The 16,308-nt window shown below is 55.1% G+C and overlaps 1 protein-coding gene and 1 long non-coding RNA gene across 4 annotated transcripts in view; one reads left to right on the top strand and one right to left on the bottom strand.

The window, feature by feature from the left end:
* The window catches only part of KAZN (kazrin, periplakin interacting protein), a 1,010,923-nt gene that overhangs the window by 165,013 nt on the left and 829,602 nt on the right, over positions 1 to 16,308 (top strand). The window lies entirely within an intron of this gene.
* Positions 8,405 to 10,297, bottom strand: LOC140633076 (uncharacterized). The gene is made up of 3 exons (XR_012030713.1): positions 10,042 to 10,297; positions 9,400 to 9,517; positions 8,405 to 9,315 (listed from the first exon to the last, which is right to left on the bottom strand). It is a non-coding gene; the product is annotated as an uncharacterized lncRNA (long non-coding RNA).

Below are 16,308 nucleotides of genomic sequence, written 5' to 3'. Positions count from 1 at the left end.
GAGTGGCACCAATAGTCAAGGTACTGGCCATTCGTGTTGATGGAATGTGCCAGGACGTTCGCATCATCTCACTTAATCCTCACCACGATTTTACACGTTGGATTCTCTCTTCTCCTCATTTTACAGGAGGGGAAAGGGAGGCTCGGCGGTGTTGGCGTGCTCCAGCCCAGAGCCCGAGCGAGGGCCACCCTGCGGGGCGCTGCCCGCCTTCCCTGGGGCTCCAGGAGGGCCCATGCCCATGGGCGCAGGCCAGTCCCGGCCGCGAGGGTGTGGGGTGTGGCCCGCTGCTCCTCGGAAGCTCCTTCCAAACAAAATAGGCCTCTGTACTCCACGTCCAAGTTAAGTAGGTGATTAAGTGGGTTTTATTTGGCCAGTGGTTAATGAGAGTTGAATGAACCTGCGCGGTTATAGTGCGTCCTCTGATGCGGGGCCTCCCTTTGCAGGAGCAGGCGGCGGCAGTGACAATTGCAACATTATGTAAATGACCGCCAGGAAGCGGGTTGCTGTGGGCAACCGGGGAGTTTGAGGAGCTGGCTCTCTTCTCCCTGTGTTTCTGCCTCTGGCTTCCCTTCAAAATGCCCTCCGGCATCGGCTACCCAGATGTATTGCCCTTTATCTCTCCTTTACCTGATTTTGTCCTTCATTATTGCTCTCGGGTTGGAGCCATTTGGCCTCCCCTCTTGGGAGACTTGGGCCTTTCAGTTCTTACCAACGTCTCAAGCATTCTGGACACTTCTGAGCTTCCCTGGGGCTCCCAGCTGCCTCATTACCCAAGGCCTGTCTTTGATTTACTTCAATTTATAGTCTCATGTATATACCTCCTGCTTCCACTCTCTCTGGGGAATGAATGGGGGCGCGGTGGAGGGAGGAGGGGGAGCAGGGTTTATATAAAGTACTGCGTGCTAGGTAGCCGTGCCCCACACAGGGAGTTCAGAGGGCCAGGAGAAATCACACCTGCCCGTTCGCCCACCACGCAGGGCGTCTACCGTCTTCTCTTAAACTTGGGTTCGGGGTTTGGGGCCCAGGCTCAGGCTTGGGGAAGAGAGGAGGCCTCAACCTCACTTGGGATTTGACGGGGCAGCCGCTTCGTGACAACGCTGCCAAGAGAGGTGGCATGAATTGCGCCATGGGATGAACATAAAGGCAGTCAGGGCCCTTTGCTGATCAACTGGAGCTTGCATCTCAGGATGGCCCTTGGGTATAAGATTCTGGAAACACCTGTATAAGGACAGGGTAAGAGAAGAATCAAAATATAAAGAGCCAAGAATTGATCCTTCCTCCTACCTTCCTTCCCCCCTCCCCACCTCTTTTCCTCCCTCCCTCTTTCCTTCTCTTTCTAGAGTGAATATTATTTGGGGATGGCTGTAAAGCAGCAGAGAAATAATCACATGAAAGCCACATCTGTAGTCAACATAATAATAGTGATGATTACCGACCACTGCTCCTGACCCCTGCCACTTCTCCAGTTGTCACAAGTAGCCCCTGCTGGCCCCAGGATCCTGCGCTAGCTCCCCACCGTTTTCCTTAGACCCTGCTCACACCTTAACAATAGCTCTTTACTGAAGGCTCTTTAGATCCTGCACTGGAGGCGGCCCTCCACCCTCCGAGTCCTGCCAGAAGTGGCGTTAGAATCCACAGCCCAAAATTTAAAAAAAAGAAAAAAAAAGAAAAAAAGAAAGTTTTAAAAAATCGGGATCTCTGGGTGGCGCAGCGGTTTGGCGCCTGCCTTTGGCCCAGGGCGTGATCCTGGAGACCTGGGATCGAATCCCACGTCGGCCTCCCGGTGCATGGAACCTGCTTCTCCCTCTGCCTGTGTCCCTGCCTCTCTCTCTCTCTCTGTGACTATCATAAATAAATAAAAATTAAAAAAAAAAGAAAATTTTAGAATCCACAGCCCAACTCCAGAGACATGTTCACGTGTTGGGAGGTCCCCAAGAGAACCCCAAGGTGTGACGGTTTTCCTCTACCCCCAGACATGGGACTTGGGTGTAGTTGTCCCCATAGCTATGATTTATTACAGCAGAAGGATCCGATGCAAAATCATCGCAGAAACAAAGTGCGTGGTGCACAATCTTGGAGACCAGGCGCGAGCTTCCAAGAGGGCCCCTCTCGGTAGAGCCGCGAGGCCTGTACTTACTTCCTCTGGCGATGAGTTGTGACAACCTGTGTGGAATGTCAACCGGGAAAACTCAGAGGCTCGGTGCCTGGGGGTTTTTAATGGGGGCTGTTCGTGCAGGCACACCTGCTCCCTGGCACGTACCCAGATCCCAGACCCCCAGAGGAAAGGCAGGGGTTCAGCCTAAGCCATCTTATTTATTTATTTATTTATTTATTTATTTATTTATTTATTTATTATTTATGTTTTTATTAATTTTTTGTATTTTTTTAAGATTTTATTTATTTATTCATGAGACACACACACACACAGAGAGAGAGAGAGAGAGAGAGGCAGAGACCCAGGCAGAGGAGAAGCAGGCTCCACGCAGGGAGCCCGACGTGGGACTTGATTCCGGGACCCCAGGATCACGCCTTGGGCCGAAGGTGGCCCTAAACCGCTGGGCCACCCGGGGCTGCCCTATTTTTTGTATATTTTTAAACTGGAGTTCGATTTGCCGACCTATAGCGTTCTTCTTTATACAAACAGTTGAAGCCACTCGTATCGAGGAGGGATATTGGAATTCTCCCCATTTGCAAGCTCCCGGATGCCCGGGCCGGCCGGCCGACTTGGACTGGACTTCTGCAGACCTTTCCAGCAGCAGCAGCTGCCACACGAACGCCTCCCGTGCAGCTCCGAAGCCCCGCAGCAGCATTTGTGGGGTGTTTGCTCTGCACAGGGCGCTGCAGGTGGAGGAGAGGCCCATCACCTTGGATGACAGCATGTAAAGTGGACACTGCTCTTAGTTCCCTGTGTAGGTGAAAATCTGCTCACCATGATACAGCAAGTACGTGGTGAAGGCAGGATTAGAATCCGGGTCGACCTGGCTCCGACGTCGTCCATCAAAGGTTGGGGGAGGGAGGCAAGTGGGGTGGAAGTGGAGGAGAGACGATGACTGGTACTTATTTGCAGGTGGCGTTGTTATGGACGATCTCTAGTTTCTTCTTTGGGCATTGGTATGATCTGTGTTTTATCCCTAAGGGACATACATTGTTTAATCAGAACTAATTTTATGGAGAATTTTGGGTGAGTCTCCTTTAATACATAAATAAACCTAATTATAAAGGCAGGTTAAGTGTCGGGATGCAGATGAGCGGCGCTAAGTTACTTGAGGCCCGTTTGTTCTCTTGAGCAGGTGAAACAGGTTCCTGCGACGCTGTTTACCCTTGGCGTTTGCTTAGCAGGACCTTGCCCCCTCCATGCGGCCGCCCGGCCCCGCGGCGTCGGCTCGCGATTAGTAATCATCGCAGGTTAGAGATGCGCCTCCTGGCAATCCCCAAACCTCCCGAACTAGAAGAGAACTTTCCTTTTAATAACTTAAGATGAAAAAGGGATGGAGGGGATCCCTGGGTGGCTCAGCGGTTCAGCGCTGCCTTCGGCCCAGGGCGTGAGCCCGGGGTCCCGGGATCGAGTCCCACGTCGGGCTCCCTGCGTGGAGCCTGCGTCATCCTCTGCCTGTGTCTCTGCCTCTCTCTCTGCATCTCTCATGGATACATAAATTAAATATTTTTTTTAAAAAAGGGATAGAGCTTGATTCTTACCAACTTTGGTGACCGAGGTTGTGGTGTTCATACAAATGGGGTGTTACGTCGTGGGACGTCTACCAACTAAGTCAAGGAGAGAAGCAGCCGCTAGTCCCAGAGCAAAGTTTGAACAGAGCAAAATCCAGTGTCCTGGGGAAGCCCCACGGGGCACCTGGCATAGATGTGCCCCCCACACGGCCCCCCTGAGCTGCTCAAAGGAATCACTGCCGCTCGACCAGTCCCTGATGGAACAAGCCCGGGAGGGAGGTGGCCTCAGCTCCTGCTCCCTGAGCATCCGGCCCTGTGTCTTCTGGTTTGCAGACCACTGCTGGCGTCCTGTGTCCAGTGGCCGCGCCGCTCGTCGGGCTGCCCTGCCCGGGGGCATCAACAGGTCCTCTGCCCGGGTTAGGGCCCTCCGCCTGGGGTCCCCGGCTGGATTCTCTGCAGCCCCATGTGTGGCGCCGTGTGGCTGCTGCATTAACCTGCAGGCGCTGCCTAACGGAGCAGCGCACACCGAGCCGCCCAAGCCGCGCGCTGGCCCGTCGCCTCCCGCTGGAGGCCAGGAGTCTGAGGCTCGGGGTCGGAGGCCTGGTCTCCTCTTGAGGCCCCCCCACCCCGGCGTGTGGCTGGCCATCTTGTCCCCACGTCCTCACGTGGTCTTCCCCGTGTGTGTCAGCGTCCCAGGGTCTCCTTGTAGGGACAGGTCACATCGGATGGGGTCCTAGTCCCCCCCCCCCCCACCACTTCCCGCTGCATCTCGAGGACTGCGCCTCCAGGTCCGGTCACGAGTGCTGGGACTTCGGGGCCGGCAGCTCCCTTCAGTTCCTGACAGCTGCTGGGACAAGGCATCACGAGTTCATCGACTCAAGAAACCCAAATTTATTTACCTTACAGTCTGTAGGTCGGAGCCTGGACCTGGGTCTCCCTGGACGAAAAGCAAGCGTCAGCAGCTCCCTTGCCTGGGCTCGGGATTGCATCCGTTCCTGACTTTGCCCCCAGCTGCAGAGTCAGCGCGTGGGTGAAGCCTTCCCTCGTCCCATCACTCCCACCGCTCCCCAAATCCCACCCCCCAACCCCCAATGCCTTTTCCGGCCCCTCCTGCCCTCGTACGCATCCTTTTTGATTACGTTGGGCCCGCTGCCCATCCAGGTACTGTCTTGCCAGTTAGGAACCTGCACTGCACCTGCGCCTTCAGCTCCCCCTCGCCCTGTAACCTCATGTGCTCCCGGGTCCCGGGGCTGGCGGTGGAGACACGTCCAGGTCCGTTTTCTGCCCAGCACACTCCCGGAGCCTGCGTGTTGGCCCAGATCGAGTCTCGGGGGTAAGGCTCCCCCAGGGCAGGGAACATCCCTCTACCCTGCAGGCAAACAGACCAAAACGACCTCCCTAAGAATTTGCCAGGAGTCCCGCGTCGGGCTGTGGGGCTTTCAGGAGAGCGGGAGCCTCATAACGGGGGACATTGTGATGTTGTTGAGCCAAGGGGGTGTGCGCTCCAGGCTCCGGCCTCACTGCCCCCCAACCCCCCAGGATCGCCCCTTCCCGGGGCTGCAGGGGCCCGGCCTCAGCAGCTGCTCTCCTCCTGAGGGGAAATGATTTGCTGCATCCAAGCAGTTACCCGCTTCGCTTCTGAAAACCTTCCTAAGGAGCATTTTGACACCCAAGTGGATACGTTGATGGGGAAAAAGAAAAAAAAAAGCGTTTCCGGCCATCTGGTTTAGGGAAGGTGGTGGGGAACATCTCCCTGCTCTTCCCTGTGGAGCAGATGCAAGAGGGGAGCCCCTCACCGTGTCCCCGGGCGGGAGCTCAGGGTGTAAGGGATGCTCCGGGGGAACCGGCTGCATCGTGGCCGTCCTCGGCCTTGAGCCCTGGATGTTCCAACTGCAAATATGGTCTTATTTCTACCGCGTTACCACCCTTATAACAGGGTGTGGGTTTTTTTTTTCCCCCCCAAAGACTTAATATTAACCTCGTGACTATTCTATTCGGTGGGTGTTTCCAGGAATCAGTACTGCTTGTCATTTTTCAGAGCAGGTCACCAATTTCTTTGTCCTTGAAGGAATGAGCCATTTTAGTTTGTGTGAGTTGAGTGGTTTCACTTTATTCCTACTGTTCATCTGATTTGGTTTTTCTTCTAGCCCTCATTCCTGAAACTATTTTATCCTTTTCTCTCTCTTTCTCTCTCTCTCTCTCTCTCTCTTTTTTTTTGGCGGGGGGGGGGGGGGGGGCGTTGCATGTATTTTTTGTTAAGTCTCCTTCAGCCCTCTGTGGTTTGAGTTGGAATGGCACTGGATAGCTGAATTAAATTTCTCCCTTTCCTCCCAGAGTGTGGTCTTGTTTGCACTCCTGTAGCGTTGTCCCTCCGTGTCTCGTGGTGACACATTATGCTCTGCTCTGCTTTTTAGCACCCACCACGTGCCGGGTTCTACACCACACAGGAGACACAGACCCTTGGCCTCTAGGCGGTCAGCCTGGCAGGGAGGAAAGGGCATAATTCAGTTACATGAGACCCAGGAGAGGCAATCTGCGGGGGGAAGTAGGGTCACTTGAGTGTGAATCACAAAAACAACCAACCTGACTTGGCAGGTAGAGGCTGGGAAGGGGTTGGGGAAGGCTTCGCCTTGGCTGACGCTTGGAGTGTTGGTAATATTGAGCCGAGAGAAGACATTACATGTAGAGGAGAGAGCGTGTGCAAAGGCCCTGGGGTAGAAGGAGATTTGGTATGTTTGTGGAACTGTTCTCCTTCTGGCTACCTGGTTCCTGATCCAGATGTTACTGAGCTTTGCCCTGGGAACTCTGTGTTTCTGGGTCCCACCTATCCCTTGCCTGGATATTATGCCCAGAACCTATTATGGGTTTTTTTTTTTTGTTTGTGTGTTTTCTGCTTTTGTTTTTGTATTTTTAAACATTTATCGATTTCTAAGAGAGAGAGCACGAGCCAGGAAGCAGGGGGAAGGGGCCCATGGAGAGAGACACTTAAGCAGACTCCACCCTGAGCACAGAGCCCTTGCAGGGCTCCATCCCACGACCCTGAGAGTAGAGCCGAGACCAAGCGTCGGCCTCCCCACCAGCTGTGCCGCCCAGGTGCCCCATTATTGGGTCTTGAAGAATGGCTTCACCCGGGAACCCCTGTCCCCAGTGACCACATGGAACACAGCCAAGGACCCAAGCATCCCCTTCGTTATCCCGGCCTTATCACAACCACCCAACAGTGGTCTGCCCCGTTCAGTGAAGACAGTCCCGTAGGGTTCTGTGAGATCAGGGGAGTTAGGGTCTTTGAGTTTCTTGGAAGACTCTGAGTTGCTACAGACTCTTGTGCACCTTTGCCCCTGGTGAAAGAGTCCCCGTGGGATGCCACGGCTCTCACGACGAGTGTGTGAGGGACTGACAGCAGGGATGGGTTGGAGGTCACGGAAGGGGTATTTTTAACCAGAGAAGTGACCTCCTCCTTCACCCTCTCTCCCATCCTCTTGGAATAAAATGCTTGAAATTGCTTTTGGCCCCAGGACACAGCCACGTAGTACTTTAGAGAGAAAAACAACCCACGATTGGAAAAGTAGAAGGAAGCTTCACGTTGAATTCTCCGTCCTGCGGGCAGTGAACCAGGCCCCGGAGAAGGAAGGACCTAAACCCTCCTCGCTGGGGAATCTGAGGGGTTTCTAAGGATTCTCCAAACCTCCCGGGCAAAACCCAAAGCGACTCTGACCAAGCTTCCTTCCCAGTGTTTCCGGGGAAGACAAAGGGATGTTGTCTCCACAATCCCCAGGTGGCCCTAGGAAATGGATTCGACAGCTGTGGGGGCGGCAGGGGCTCAGCCAGACTTGTTATATATTTAGAACAAGTAGCCTCCAGGAAAGCTAGTCTGTGTCCATATGTGGCTGCTTAACGTGCTCCCTCTGGAATGATCCCATCCCTTTTCGCAGCCCACCTCCAGCCCGCGCCCCCTCCCCGGCCTTCCAGGGCTGCACGATTTTGCTGCCCAACGCCTCCCTCCGTGGGCCTGGCCCCCAAATGCCCCCTTCCTCTTCTGCTCTCTCCACGTCCCAACCCCTTCATCCTCAGTGGGCTCGGCGTGGAGAGTAAATCTGATTTTCAGTTGCTCCTGCTAGGGTTTGATGATGGCTAGTGAGCCCCCCCTTTTTTTTTGTAGGTTCACTGCCTTTATTTATTTTTTTTTAATTGGAGTTCAATTTGCCAACATCTAGCATATCACCCAGTGCTCGTGACCCCTTATATTCACGGAGAGGTATTCTCATCGTGGTGACGCGGATCAACCCAAGCGGGTCTCCAGCGGGTGGGATCGCAGGAGGCGTGGGGGCCGTATCTGAGGGCGAGGAGGTTTTCCCGGCTGTCCTAAAATGGGAACCTGGCAACCCCCGCCCGTGCACAGGTGTTTGGCCAATGTCAGCGGGGTCGGTGCGTGCAGAATAAATCTCTCCCCCCAGTTCTCCAATAATACATCAGCCGTCCCCCGACCCGGCCCCCCTTCATCCCAGCCCGCTGCCTGGCTTGTCGTATGGGGGATTTCACCCCCCGGTTCACGTGGGGCCCAGGCGAGAGGGCTGGCGTTTCCCGAGCCGAACAGCCTTCCTCTGGTCAGTGACCTCAGTCCCCGCTGTCCTAACTCAGCCCCTGGAGCCAGCGTGGGCGGAAGCCGACAGGGGCAGCCGAGCCAGCAGTCCGTGTCTTTTATTTTATTTTTTTAATTTATTTTTTTATTGGTGTTCAATTTGCCAACATATAGAATAACACCCAGTGCTCATCCCGTCAAGTGCCCCCCTCAGTGCCCGTCAGTGTCTTGGATGCCCGGTGAGACCCACTAGCCCCAGGTTTTTCTGGCCTGCTTGGTTTTCCTGCATCAAGATCCCCCTCTGCGGCAGGAAAACCTAGTAAAATTCACGCTGCTCCTGGGCCCTTTGCAGACCTGCACTTATGGGAGGGGAATGGCTGAGACCAGCATGTCTGGGGGGTTGGGGGGCCCCTCAAGGCAGAGGTTTGGCTCCCCGTGTCCGTGTTGCAGGTCTCAGGCGAGCTTCCGCTCAAGGCTGCGCGGGCCGGGAGCGTGAGATGCTCATGATCCTGCGAGACAGCGTGGGCGGGAGCCCTTTCTACGCCAGACCGTGGCACGTAAACCCCTGAGCTCGGCGTGCTGGGCTGCGTGCCCCAGAGAAAATGTGCCTGTTGGTGACTTTCCAAGCGGGAAGGGGACACGGCGACTCCTCAGTTCCGTAAATGCAGTCTGCGCACCTGAATCCGAGACCCGCCTGGCCTGCTTAGCACAACCCAGCGTTACGTGCTTGAGCGGGTTCGTCCTCTTTCTGTGCCTCACGTACAAGGCCAGGGGCTCGGGCAAGATTTCTAATGCCCCTTGTCTGCTGAATTTCTGAATCTGTGTGTATCTGACCCATCTCCACCTCACCCTCCACATTGCAGCCAGACTATTCGTTCTGAAACACATGGTCAGGCGCCCGGGTGGCTCAGTCGGTTAAGCGTCTGCCTTCGGCTCAGGTCATGATCCCAGGGACCCAGGATCGAGTCCTGCGTGCGGTGGTGGGGGGGGTCCTTGCTCAGTGGGGGGGTCTGCATCTCCCTCTGCCCTTCTCCGCTGCTTGTGATCTCTCTCTCTTTCTCCTGCTTTCTCTAAAATAGATTTTAAAAATCTTAAAACACACACACACACACAAAACTCCACATGTTCATCCAAGGTTCCCCCACCTGGCACACCTGCAGTTTCCTGTTGCCCTCAGGGTGAAGCCCAGGCTTCTTAGCTGGGCATCCGTGGCTCGGGAGGACCTGGCCCCCGTGGCTTTATCTCCTGCCCCTTCCTCTCGCCGCCGGCACCCTAGGGGCACAACCGTACGGTGCTCCAGGAGCTTGCCACGGCCCGCGGCCCCTGTGAGCGCCACCACCCTGCCCCCCGCCAGGACTCCGGCTCCATCACTTCTTCATCTGCTATGGACCCTCGGTTCTTAGCTTGAACGTCTGAGACACCTTCCCGTCACCCAGCCCAAGCCTGGGGCAGGCTCACCTCCAGCGTGACCCCTGGACCTGCCACCGAAACAGTTCTTACGGTAGAGTAGCGTGGCCCCTGTTTCCCTCTCTGCCCCCTCCCCTGCTGCATCAGAGGCAACTCAGAGGATGAGGCCATGGCCTGCCTGCCCCGAGCCCCCCCATTCTCCCACCCCCCGTCCCTAACACAGTGCCTGGCATGCAGCATTGACGAGCCATCAATACGTATCACCCGAACCATGTCTAAGCGGCTGTGCTGCCCCCAGAACATTCTAGCAGGAGGCAGGCCGGGGGCCACCTTGCGCATGCTCTCTGGTGACCCGACCCGGGCGACGGTCACCTCACTTTCCAACATACCCAGCTAATCTCCCGGGGGTGGAACTGGACTCCGTGTGTGCCCCGTCCTCGTGCGTTTCCCCGAAGTGACTAGAAGGAGCCGGGAACCGTGCGGACACTCGTGTTTGCTCCTTTTCTCAAGTACAGCGCCGCCGCTCCACCAAGGATGCCCGGCCCGTTTTAGATCCGTTCTGGCAAGCCCGCTTCCTGTTCCCATTCCGTCAATCATCTCCCATCTTTGGCAGGAAGGAGAACACGCAGCTTTGCATGTGCCAACCCCAACATATTTCTAATTCCATCAAGCGTGGCTGGATACGCGCCCCTTGTGCCATAGGATTTTAAGATGCTTTAAAAAAAAGTCACGTGTGTGAGTGTTGCACAGGCAGGCCCAGGAGCGATCGGCAGCCCGGGGCCGTGCCTGCATCTGTGAGCCACGTCTTGGCCTTTGAAGTCAAGGGCTGAAGCCCCGGCGGACTGCAGGGAGGCGGAGGCCGAGCGGTGCCCCCTCGCAGATGACGCCGGGCCTGGTACCAAGGACCCCGAGCGATGATCTGAGAGTGCAGCGCCCTGATGGGCGGCGGTCAATCCCCAGTGAGGCCCTGGCACTTGGTCTGGTCTTTCTAGTCCATCCTGTGGGGGGAACGCGTCGCGGAGGCGCAGGGGGCTTTGCGAACGGCGGGGGCTCGGGGCCTCTCGTGGTGGCCGCGCTCCACTCATCCGCTTGGAGCCCTCACGATGCTCTGGGAACTCACCTGCCCCTGAAGCTCCTTTTGAGCGCAGCCAGGTATAGACTCACTTCTTAGGGACTTTGATTCCTCTCTGAGGGGGTGTGTGTGCGCGCGTGAGTGTGTGTAAATCCTTTTCTCCCGTCGGTTCTCTCGCTCCTTTTGAAGTCTCGGGAGGTGCCCCCCAGCACTTGTGACCCACCTTCTTTCTTGTCATTGATGCTCTGCTACGACCCCGAACGTCCTTTCTGCTGTGCCAAGAGTGCTTTCGATGGGATCCCTGGGTGGCGCAGCGGTTTGGCACCTGCCTTTGGCCCAGGGCGTGATCCTGGAGACCCAGGATCGAATCCCACGTCGGGCTCCTGGTGCATGGAGCCTGCTTCTCCCTCTGCCTGTGTCTCTGCCTCTCTCTCTCTCTCTCTCTCTCTCTGTGACTATCATAAATAAATAAAAATTAAAAAAAAAAAAGAATGCTTTCCAGCCTCAGCCTCCCTTCGGATGCGTCCCTTCTGGGCGGCCCAAGTCTGACCTCCTACCTGCACCGCCGCTGAGGACGCCGACGCGCCGCTGCCTGGGAGCCGTGTGGGCCGAGCCCAGAGTGGCGGCTCCGCTGGGCCTCAGCGCCGCGTGGACCCCTAGCCGAGAAGCCCGGGGTAGAAAGTAGTAGCTGCACCAACGTTTGATTCGAGCTCGCCCTTTACTTCGCTGATCGCTGTGAAAATCAGTTGTAAGAGGATGGAGGATCCTCCCCCCTCCCTTTACTTAGGCCCACGTTAATTTTGCTCTTTTCTTGCCGTCCAATTTCGCTCTCTTCAGTTCTGTTCTCAGCTGGATCCTGGTGTTTCACTGCATATATTGAACTAGCAGAGCAATAATATGTTATGATTAATAAGTGGCTCGACAGGCAGGAAAAAAAAAGCAAATCTTATTCATTGCATCGAGGGTGCTGTGCAAATTTGCTATTTTTTGAAAAATGTATGTTGTCAGCAGGATGGTTTTTGTCTGGCTCCTTGGCCCTCAGCTCCCCACTTCAGCCGGATATTCCATTTCTTTTCACCTGCACATGCCAGGCCTGCCGGCTGCAGGCACGCTTGCTATCTTTCTAACCCTTAGGAACTCAGGGTTTTGGAGGCCGCCTCCCGCATCACACAAGATACCTTAAGTGCATCCACGTCACACTTCAAGTGCAATTTTATATAACCATGTAAGAATTTAGACTCCATTTGGAGTTGCATTTGGCCTGTTGGCGTCATAAATCTAAGTACCAGGCCCTCCGCTGAGCGTGTACAAGTATGGCGTACGCACTCAGAGCGATGCAAGGAGCAAGGTGCTCTTATGATCCGAGCAATTTTTTAAGAAATTTATTTATTCATTTTAGAAAGGGAGAGAGACAGAGGTGGAGGAAGGGGCAAAGGGAAAGGAGAGAGAATCTCAAGCAGACTTAAGCTTGGAGCCCGACGTGGGGCTCAATCCCACGTCCCTGAGATCATGACCTGAGCTGAAACCAAGAGTCAGCTCCTCAACCGACTGAGCCCCCCTGATCCGAATAATTTATTATTTTTCTGACCTCTTTTGGGCTTTATTTGCATGGTTTGGAATGATTTTTTTTCTAGGTTTCCAAAACTGGTTTTCCCTTGAAATCCTAGGTTCTAGATAACATGGGAGCCTCAAGCCGTAGGTGGCTACTGAGCCCGTGACTGTGGCTCCTCTTATTGTGCTCCACATGTAAAATACGCCTTGGATCTCAAAGACTCAGTACGGAAAAAAAGAACGTGTGACAAGTTATTTTTTTTTTATTTTTTAAAGATTTTATTTATTTATTCATGATAGACACAGAGAGAGAAAGAGAGGCAGAGACACAGGCAGAGGGAGAAGCAGGCTCCATGCACCAGGAGCCTGATGCGGGACTTGATCCCGGGGCTCCAGGATCACGCCCCGGGCCAAAGGCAGGCGCCAAACCGCTCCGCCACCCAGGGATCCCCGTGTGACAAGTTATTAATGATTTTCTGTATTACCCGCGTGTCAAAATTATCATGATGATATTTTGAATACGTTGACTTAATATACAATTAGAACCAATTTCACCAACTTCATTTCTTTTCCTCTTGTAGCGAGGCTACTAGAAAATGTAAATCGCACACAGGCCTCACATTCTGTTTCTGTCCACGGAGCTGCCCCGGGGAGCGTGCAGAGGGCCGGGGGCTTAAAACAGCCTCCGCTTGAAGTGCAGCAGGGCTAGGCCATGGGTTCATCCGACCACGTCCACGAGGGTTCATCCGTGAGGGCCTACTTTGTGCCAGACATCCCCGGGGACAGGATCCACGGCATCGGCATCGGTGTCCAGCCTTGTGCTCCAGGGCCCTGCTCAAGGGCAAACGGGATTACACGTCTTGTCCCCTAGAGCCGGGGTCTGGGTGGGGTCTGGGCCAGAACACGCAGTTCCTCCTCATTCACACACTCAGGCAGGATCTCTCTCCCCCGTGTCCCTTGGGGTGGGGGGCAGGATTTTTCCCCACCTTGTCCCTTGGAGGCAGGATCTCTCTCCCCCATGTCCCTTGGGGTGGGGGGCAGGGTCTCTCTCCACCTTGTCCCTTGGGGGCAGGATCTCTCCCCACCTTGTCCCTTGGGGGCTTGTGTTTGTCCAGCAGGGACCCCCAGGACGAGGTCCTCTGTGGGCATCACCAGCCCTGTCTGTCCTGCTTCTGGAGCCCCACGCCTGTGACCCCAACTCTTTATCAGATTCTAACCTCTGGCCCGAATTCCTGAGCCTGAGACCCTCCAGACGGAGAGCTCGCGCGTCCAACCACAGATCCGTGACCCAGGCCCAGTGCTGACCTCCCCGTGTACACCCGCCGCAGGCAGGCAGGCCAGCGAGGCTCCTTCTTTGTCCTCTTTTCAGTAAAAAATGCTCTAGTTTCCACCGTTTCCTGGATTCCCTTCTCTAGAACGCAGGCCCCGGGGCGGCCGGGCTCGTGGGCTCCCTGCAGTGCCGGGGGCACCGTGGGAACACGCCGAGGCTTTGGGGCCGGGCGCGGCCGTCGCACCTGGGTGAGGCAGGGCTGCGGCGCGGCTCGGTGTCCCTCTGGTCACTGTCCCTTGTCCTCTGTCTCAGTTCCAGGATCTGATGGGCTGCCGTTGAGGCGCATAGACTTTGCTTGGATCATGGTCGGGCCTCCCCGCCCGAGCTGTGGGGACGCAGCTGCAGGCGTCTTCCCTGCTGAGCCCCACTCTAGAATCTTTAATTGGACCTTTGCTTTCTGCCCCCCCATTTGCAGAGCATTCTCCCCACACCTGGGGGCGTTCTTTATTTCTTCGTCGTTGCTCCTGGGCCTGCGGCCCACGGTGCTTCCACTCCTTGGGCGGTGGGCTGGTCATCCTTCAGATGGTTCGCGCGTGTGTGGAGGGCTCCGGGCCACCTCTGCGTGGGGCAGCCGGGCAGCCTTTCCTGATTTGTGCTGCGGTTCCTGCACTTTGTTAAGCACCGTGTGTTCACCCTCTGGACTGTGCTGGCTGCTGGGGGCTGGGGGATCGATCAGAAAGAGAGAAAAGGCTCCCTGCGCCCCGGGGATGCACACAGGCCCTATAATTCTTGTAGACAGGGCACCAGGGCATTGTGCAGTAGGCATTGGTGAAAGGCCCCTTGCTCCATGGTGGCTCCACAGCTCTGTGACCCCCACGGGGCTCCGAGGATGGCAAGCCCAGCGACCCGCCCAGGCTTCTGCATTGCACCTGCCCAGGAGTAAAACCCAAAGCGCAAGCCGGAGAAAACCCTGCTTCTATGGACGAGGCCTGGTTAGCCGCAGAGTCCCCCTTCCCCTGCCCACGCCTCCCCCACCCCCCCACCCCCCTGGCTCTGAAGATTTTCCAGTGGAGTCATTAAAGCAAAATCCATGTCGCAATGGCTCTGAGCTTTCAGATCACTTTCTTTCTTTATTTTTGCTTCCGTTTTGTTTTTTAAATAGGACATGTAGGGACTTGCAATTGATGGGGGAAGGCACTGAGCTCAGCCTTAACGAACCCCATCTTGCTTTGATCTGGTCGTTGCAGGTGGCTGTCTGGAGTGTGCGGCCAGGGCCCAGAACAGGGGCGGTGTCTCTAGCGGGGGCTTCCAGCAGAGCTCTCTGCGTATGACAATGACAGCACCGCAGGCTCTCCCTCACCCCCTACCCACACCCAGCCCCACCCCCTCAAATTTTGTTTTTAACTGTTTTTTAGAAGTGAGTGTCTGTTCTGGGGACTGTCTGAGGCTCTGAGCTTTCCCACCTTTTGGAGAAGTCGTTTCAACTCAGGGGAACAATGCCCAGGACAGTTACTGCCCTTTCCTAAGCTGGGTGTTAGGATGCACACCGGGCCTTCCGTGGTTGAGCGCCCTCCTCGGAGCAGAAGGCTCGCTCATCATGTCCGGTCTCTTCTCTGGGCTGGGGCAGTGCAAGCTCCTTCTTGCCTCAGGGCCTTTGCACCAGCTGGTCGTCCTACCCAGAACTCTGTTTCCTTTGTCACCTGCTTCTTTCTTGCCTCTCTTTTAGGTCCCTGTTTATTTTTTTTTATTTTTTTTAGTAATAAATATATTTTTTGTTGGTGTTCAATTTGCCAACATACAGAATAACACCCAGTGCTCATCCCGTCAAGTGCCCCCCCTCAGTGCCCGTCACCCATTCACCCCCACCCCCCGCCCTCCTCCCCTTCCACCGCCCCTAGTTCGTTTCCCAGAGTTAGGAGTCTTCATGTTCTCTTTCACGCTGTCTCCCCTGACCACCCTATCTACAGAAATGACTTCCTCCTCTAATTTGTTCTGTTGCACCGTCCTTTGTATTTCCTTCAAAGGACTTACGGCGATCTGTAATGACCTTGCTTATTTATTTCTCTGTATGTTCTCCGTCTTACCCCCGTCGACCAAGGGTGACTGGGTACGTTCTGCAGACCCCCACCATTTATTTTTATAAATAAAGATTTATTGGGACACAGCCCCTCTGAGTCTTGCACCATTGTCTGTGGTCGCTTTCCTGCTGCAATGGCAGTGTTGAGTAGTTGCTGCGGAGGACTATAAAGCTGGTAAGGTTTACTATCTGGCCATTTCCAGAAAAGTTTGCTGACCATTGCTCAAGATCATATAGTTCAGGTGGATACTTTATTTTGCTGGACTTGCTAACTGCTCCGTCACCAGAACCTAGTACATCGCCTGGCACATAGAAGGTGCCAGTAAGAATAAGCAGGAAGGAAGGAAGGGAGGGATGGAGGGAGGAAGGAAGGAAAAGAAGAGAGGCCTGTAGTTTTCCTCCACTGCTCTCCTTTCCATCATCTTAGCTCAGCAGCTTATTACTGGCTCCATGAACCATGTGTCACAGAGACGCTGAGTCATACTCTTGGTTTTGAGATCAGGATTCCCTAAATGGAGCAGGTGCTATAGCCAGAGTTATAGAGATGCTTCCCACCCACATCATCCCAGAGCATAGCCCAAGTGTCTAAGCTGGAGAATGAGGCTCAGAACTCCTGGGTTCCTTTCCAATCTTCTGCTCCTCACAGGGAGAATGATTCCCAGTGATCCTCACTTTTATATCACCCA

This window comes from Canis lupus, chromosome 5, assembly GCF_048164855.1.
Source record: "Canis lupus baileyi chromosome 5, mCanLup2.hap1, whole genome shotgun sequence".
In the NCBI taxonomy this organism is placed as follows: domain Eukaryota; kingdom Metazoa; phylum Chordata; class Mammalia; order Carnivora; family Canidae; genus Canis; species Canis lupus.
The sequence above is the reverse complement of the archived record's forward strand: the minus strand, read 5'-3'. Positions and strand labels throughout refer to the sequence as shown.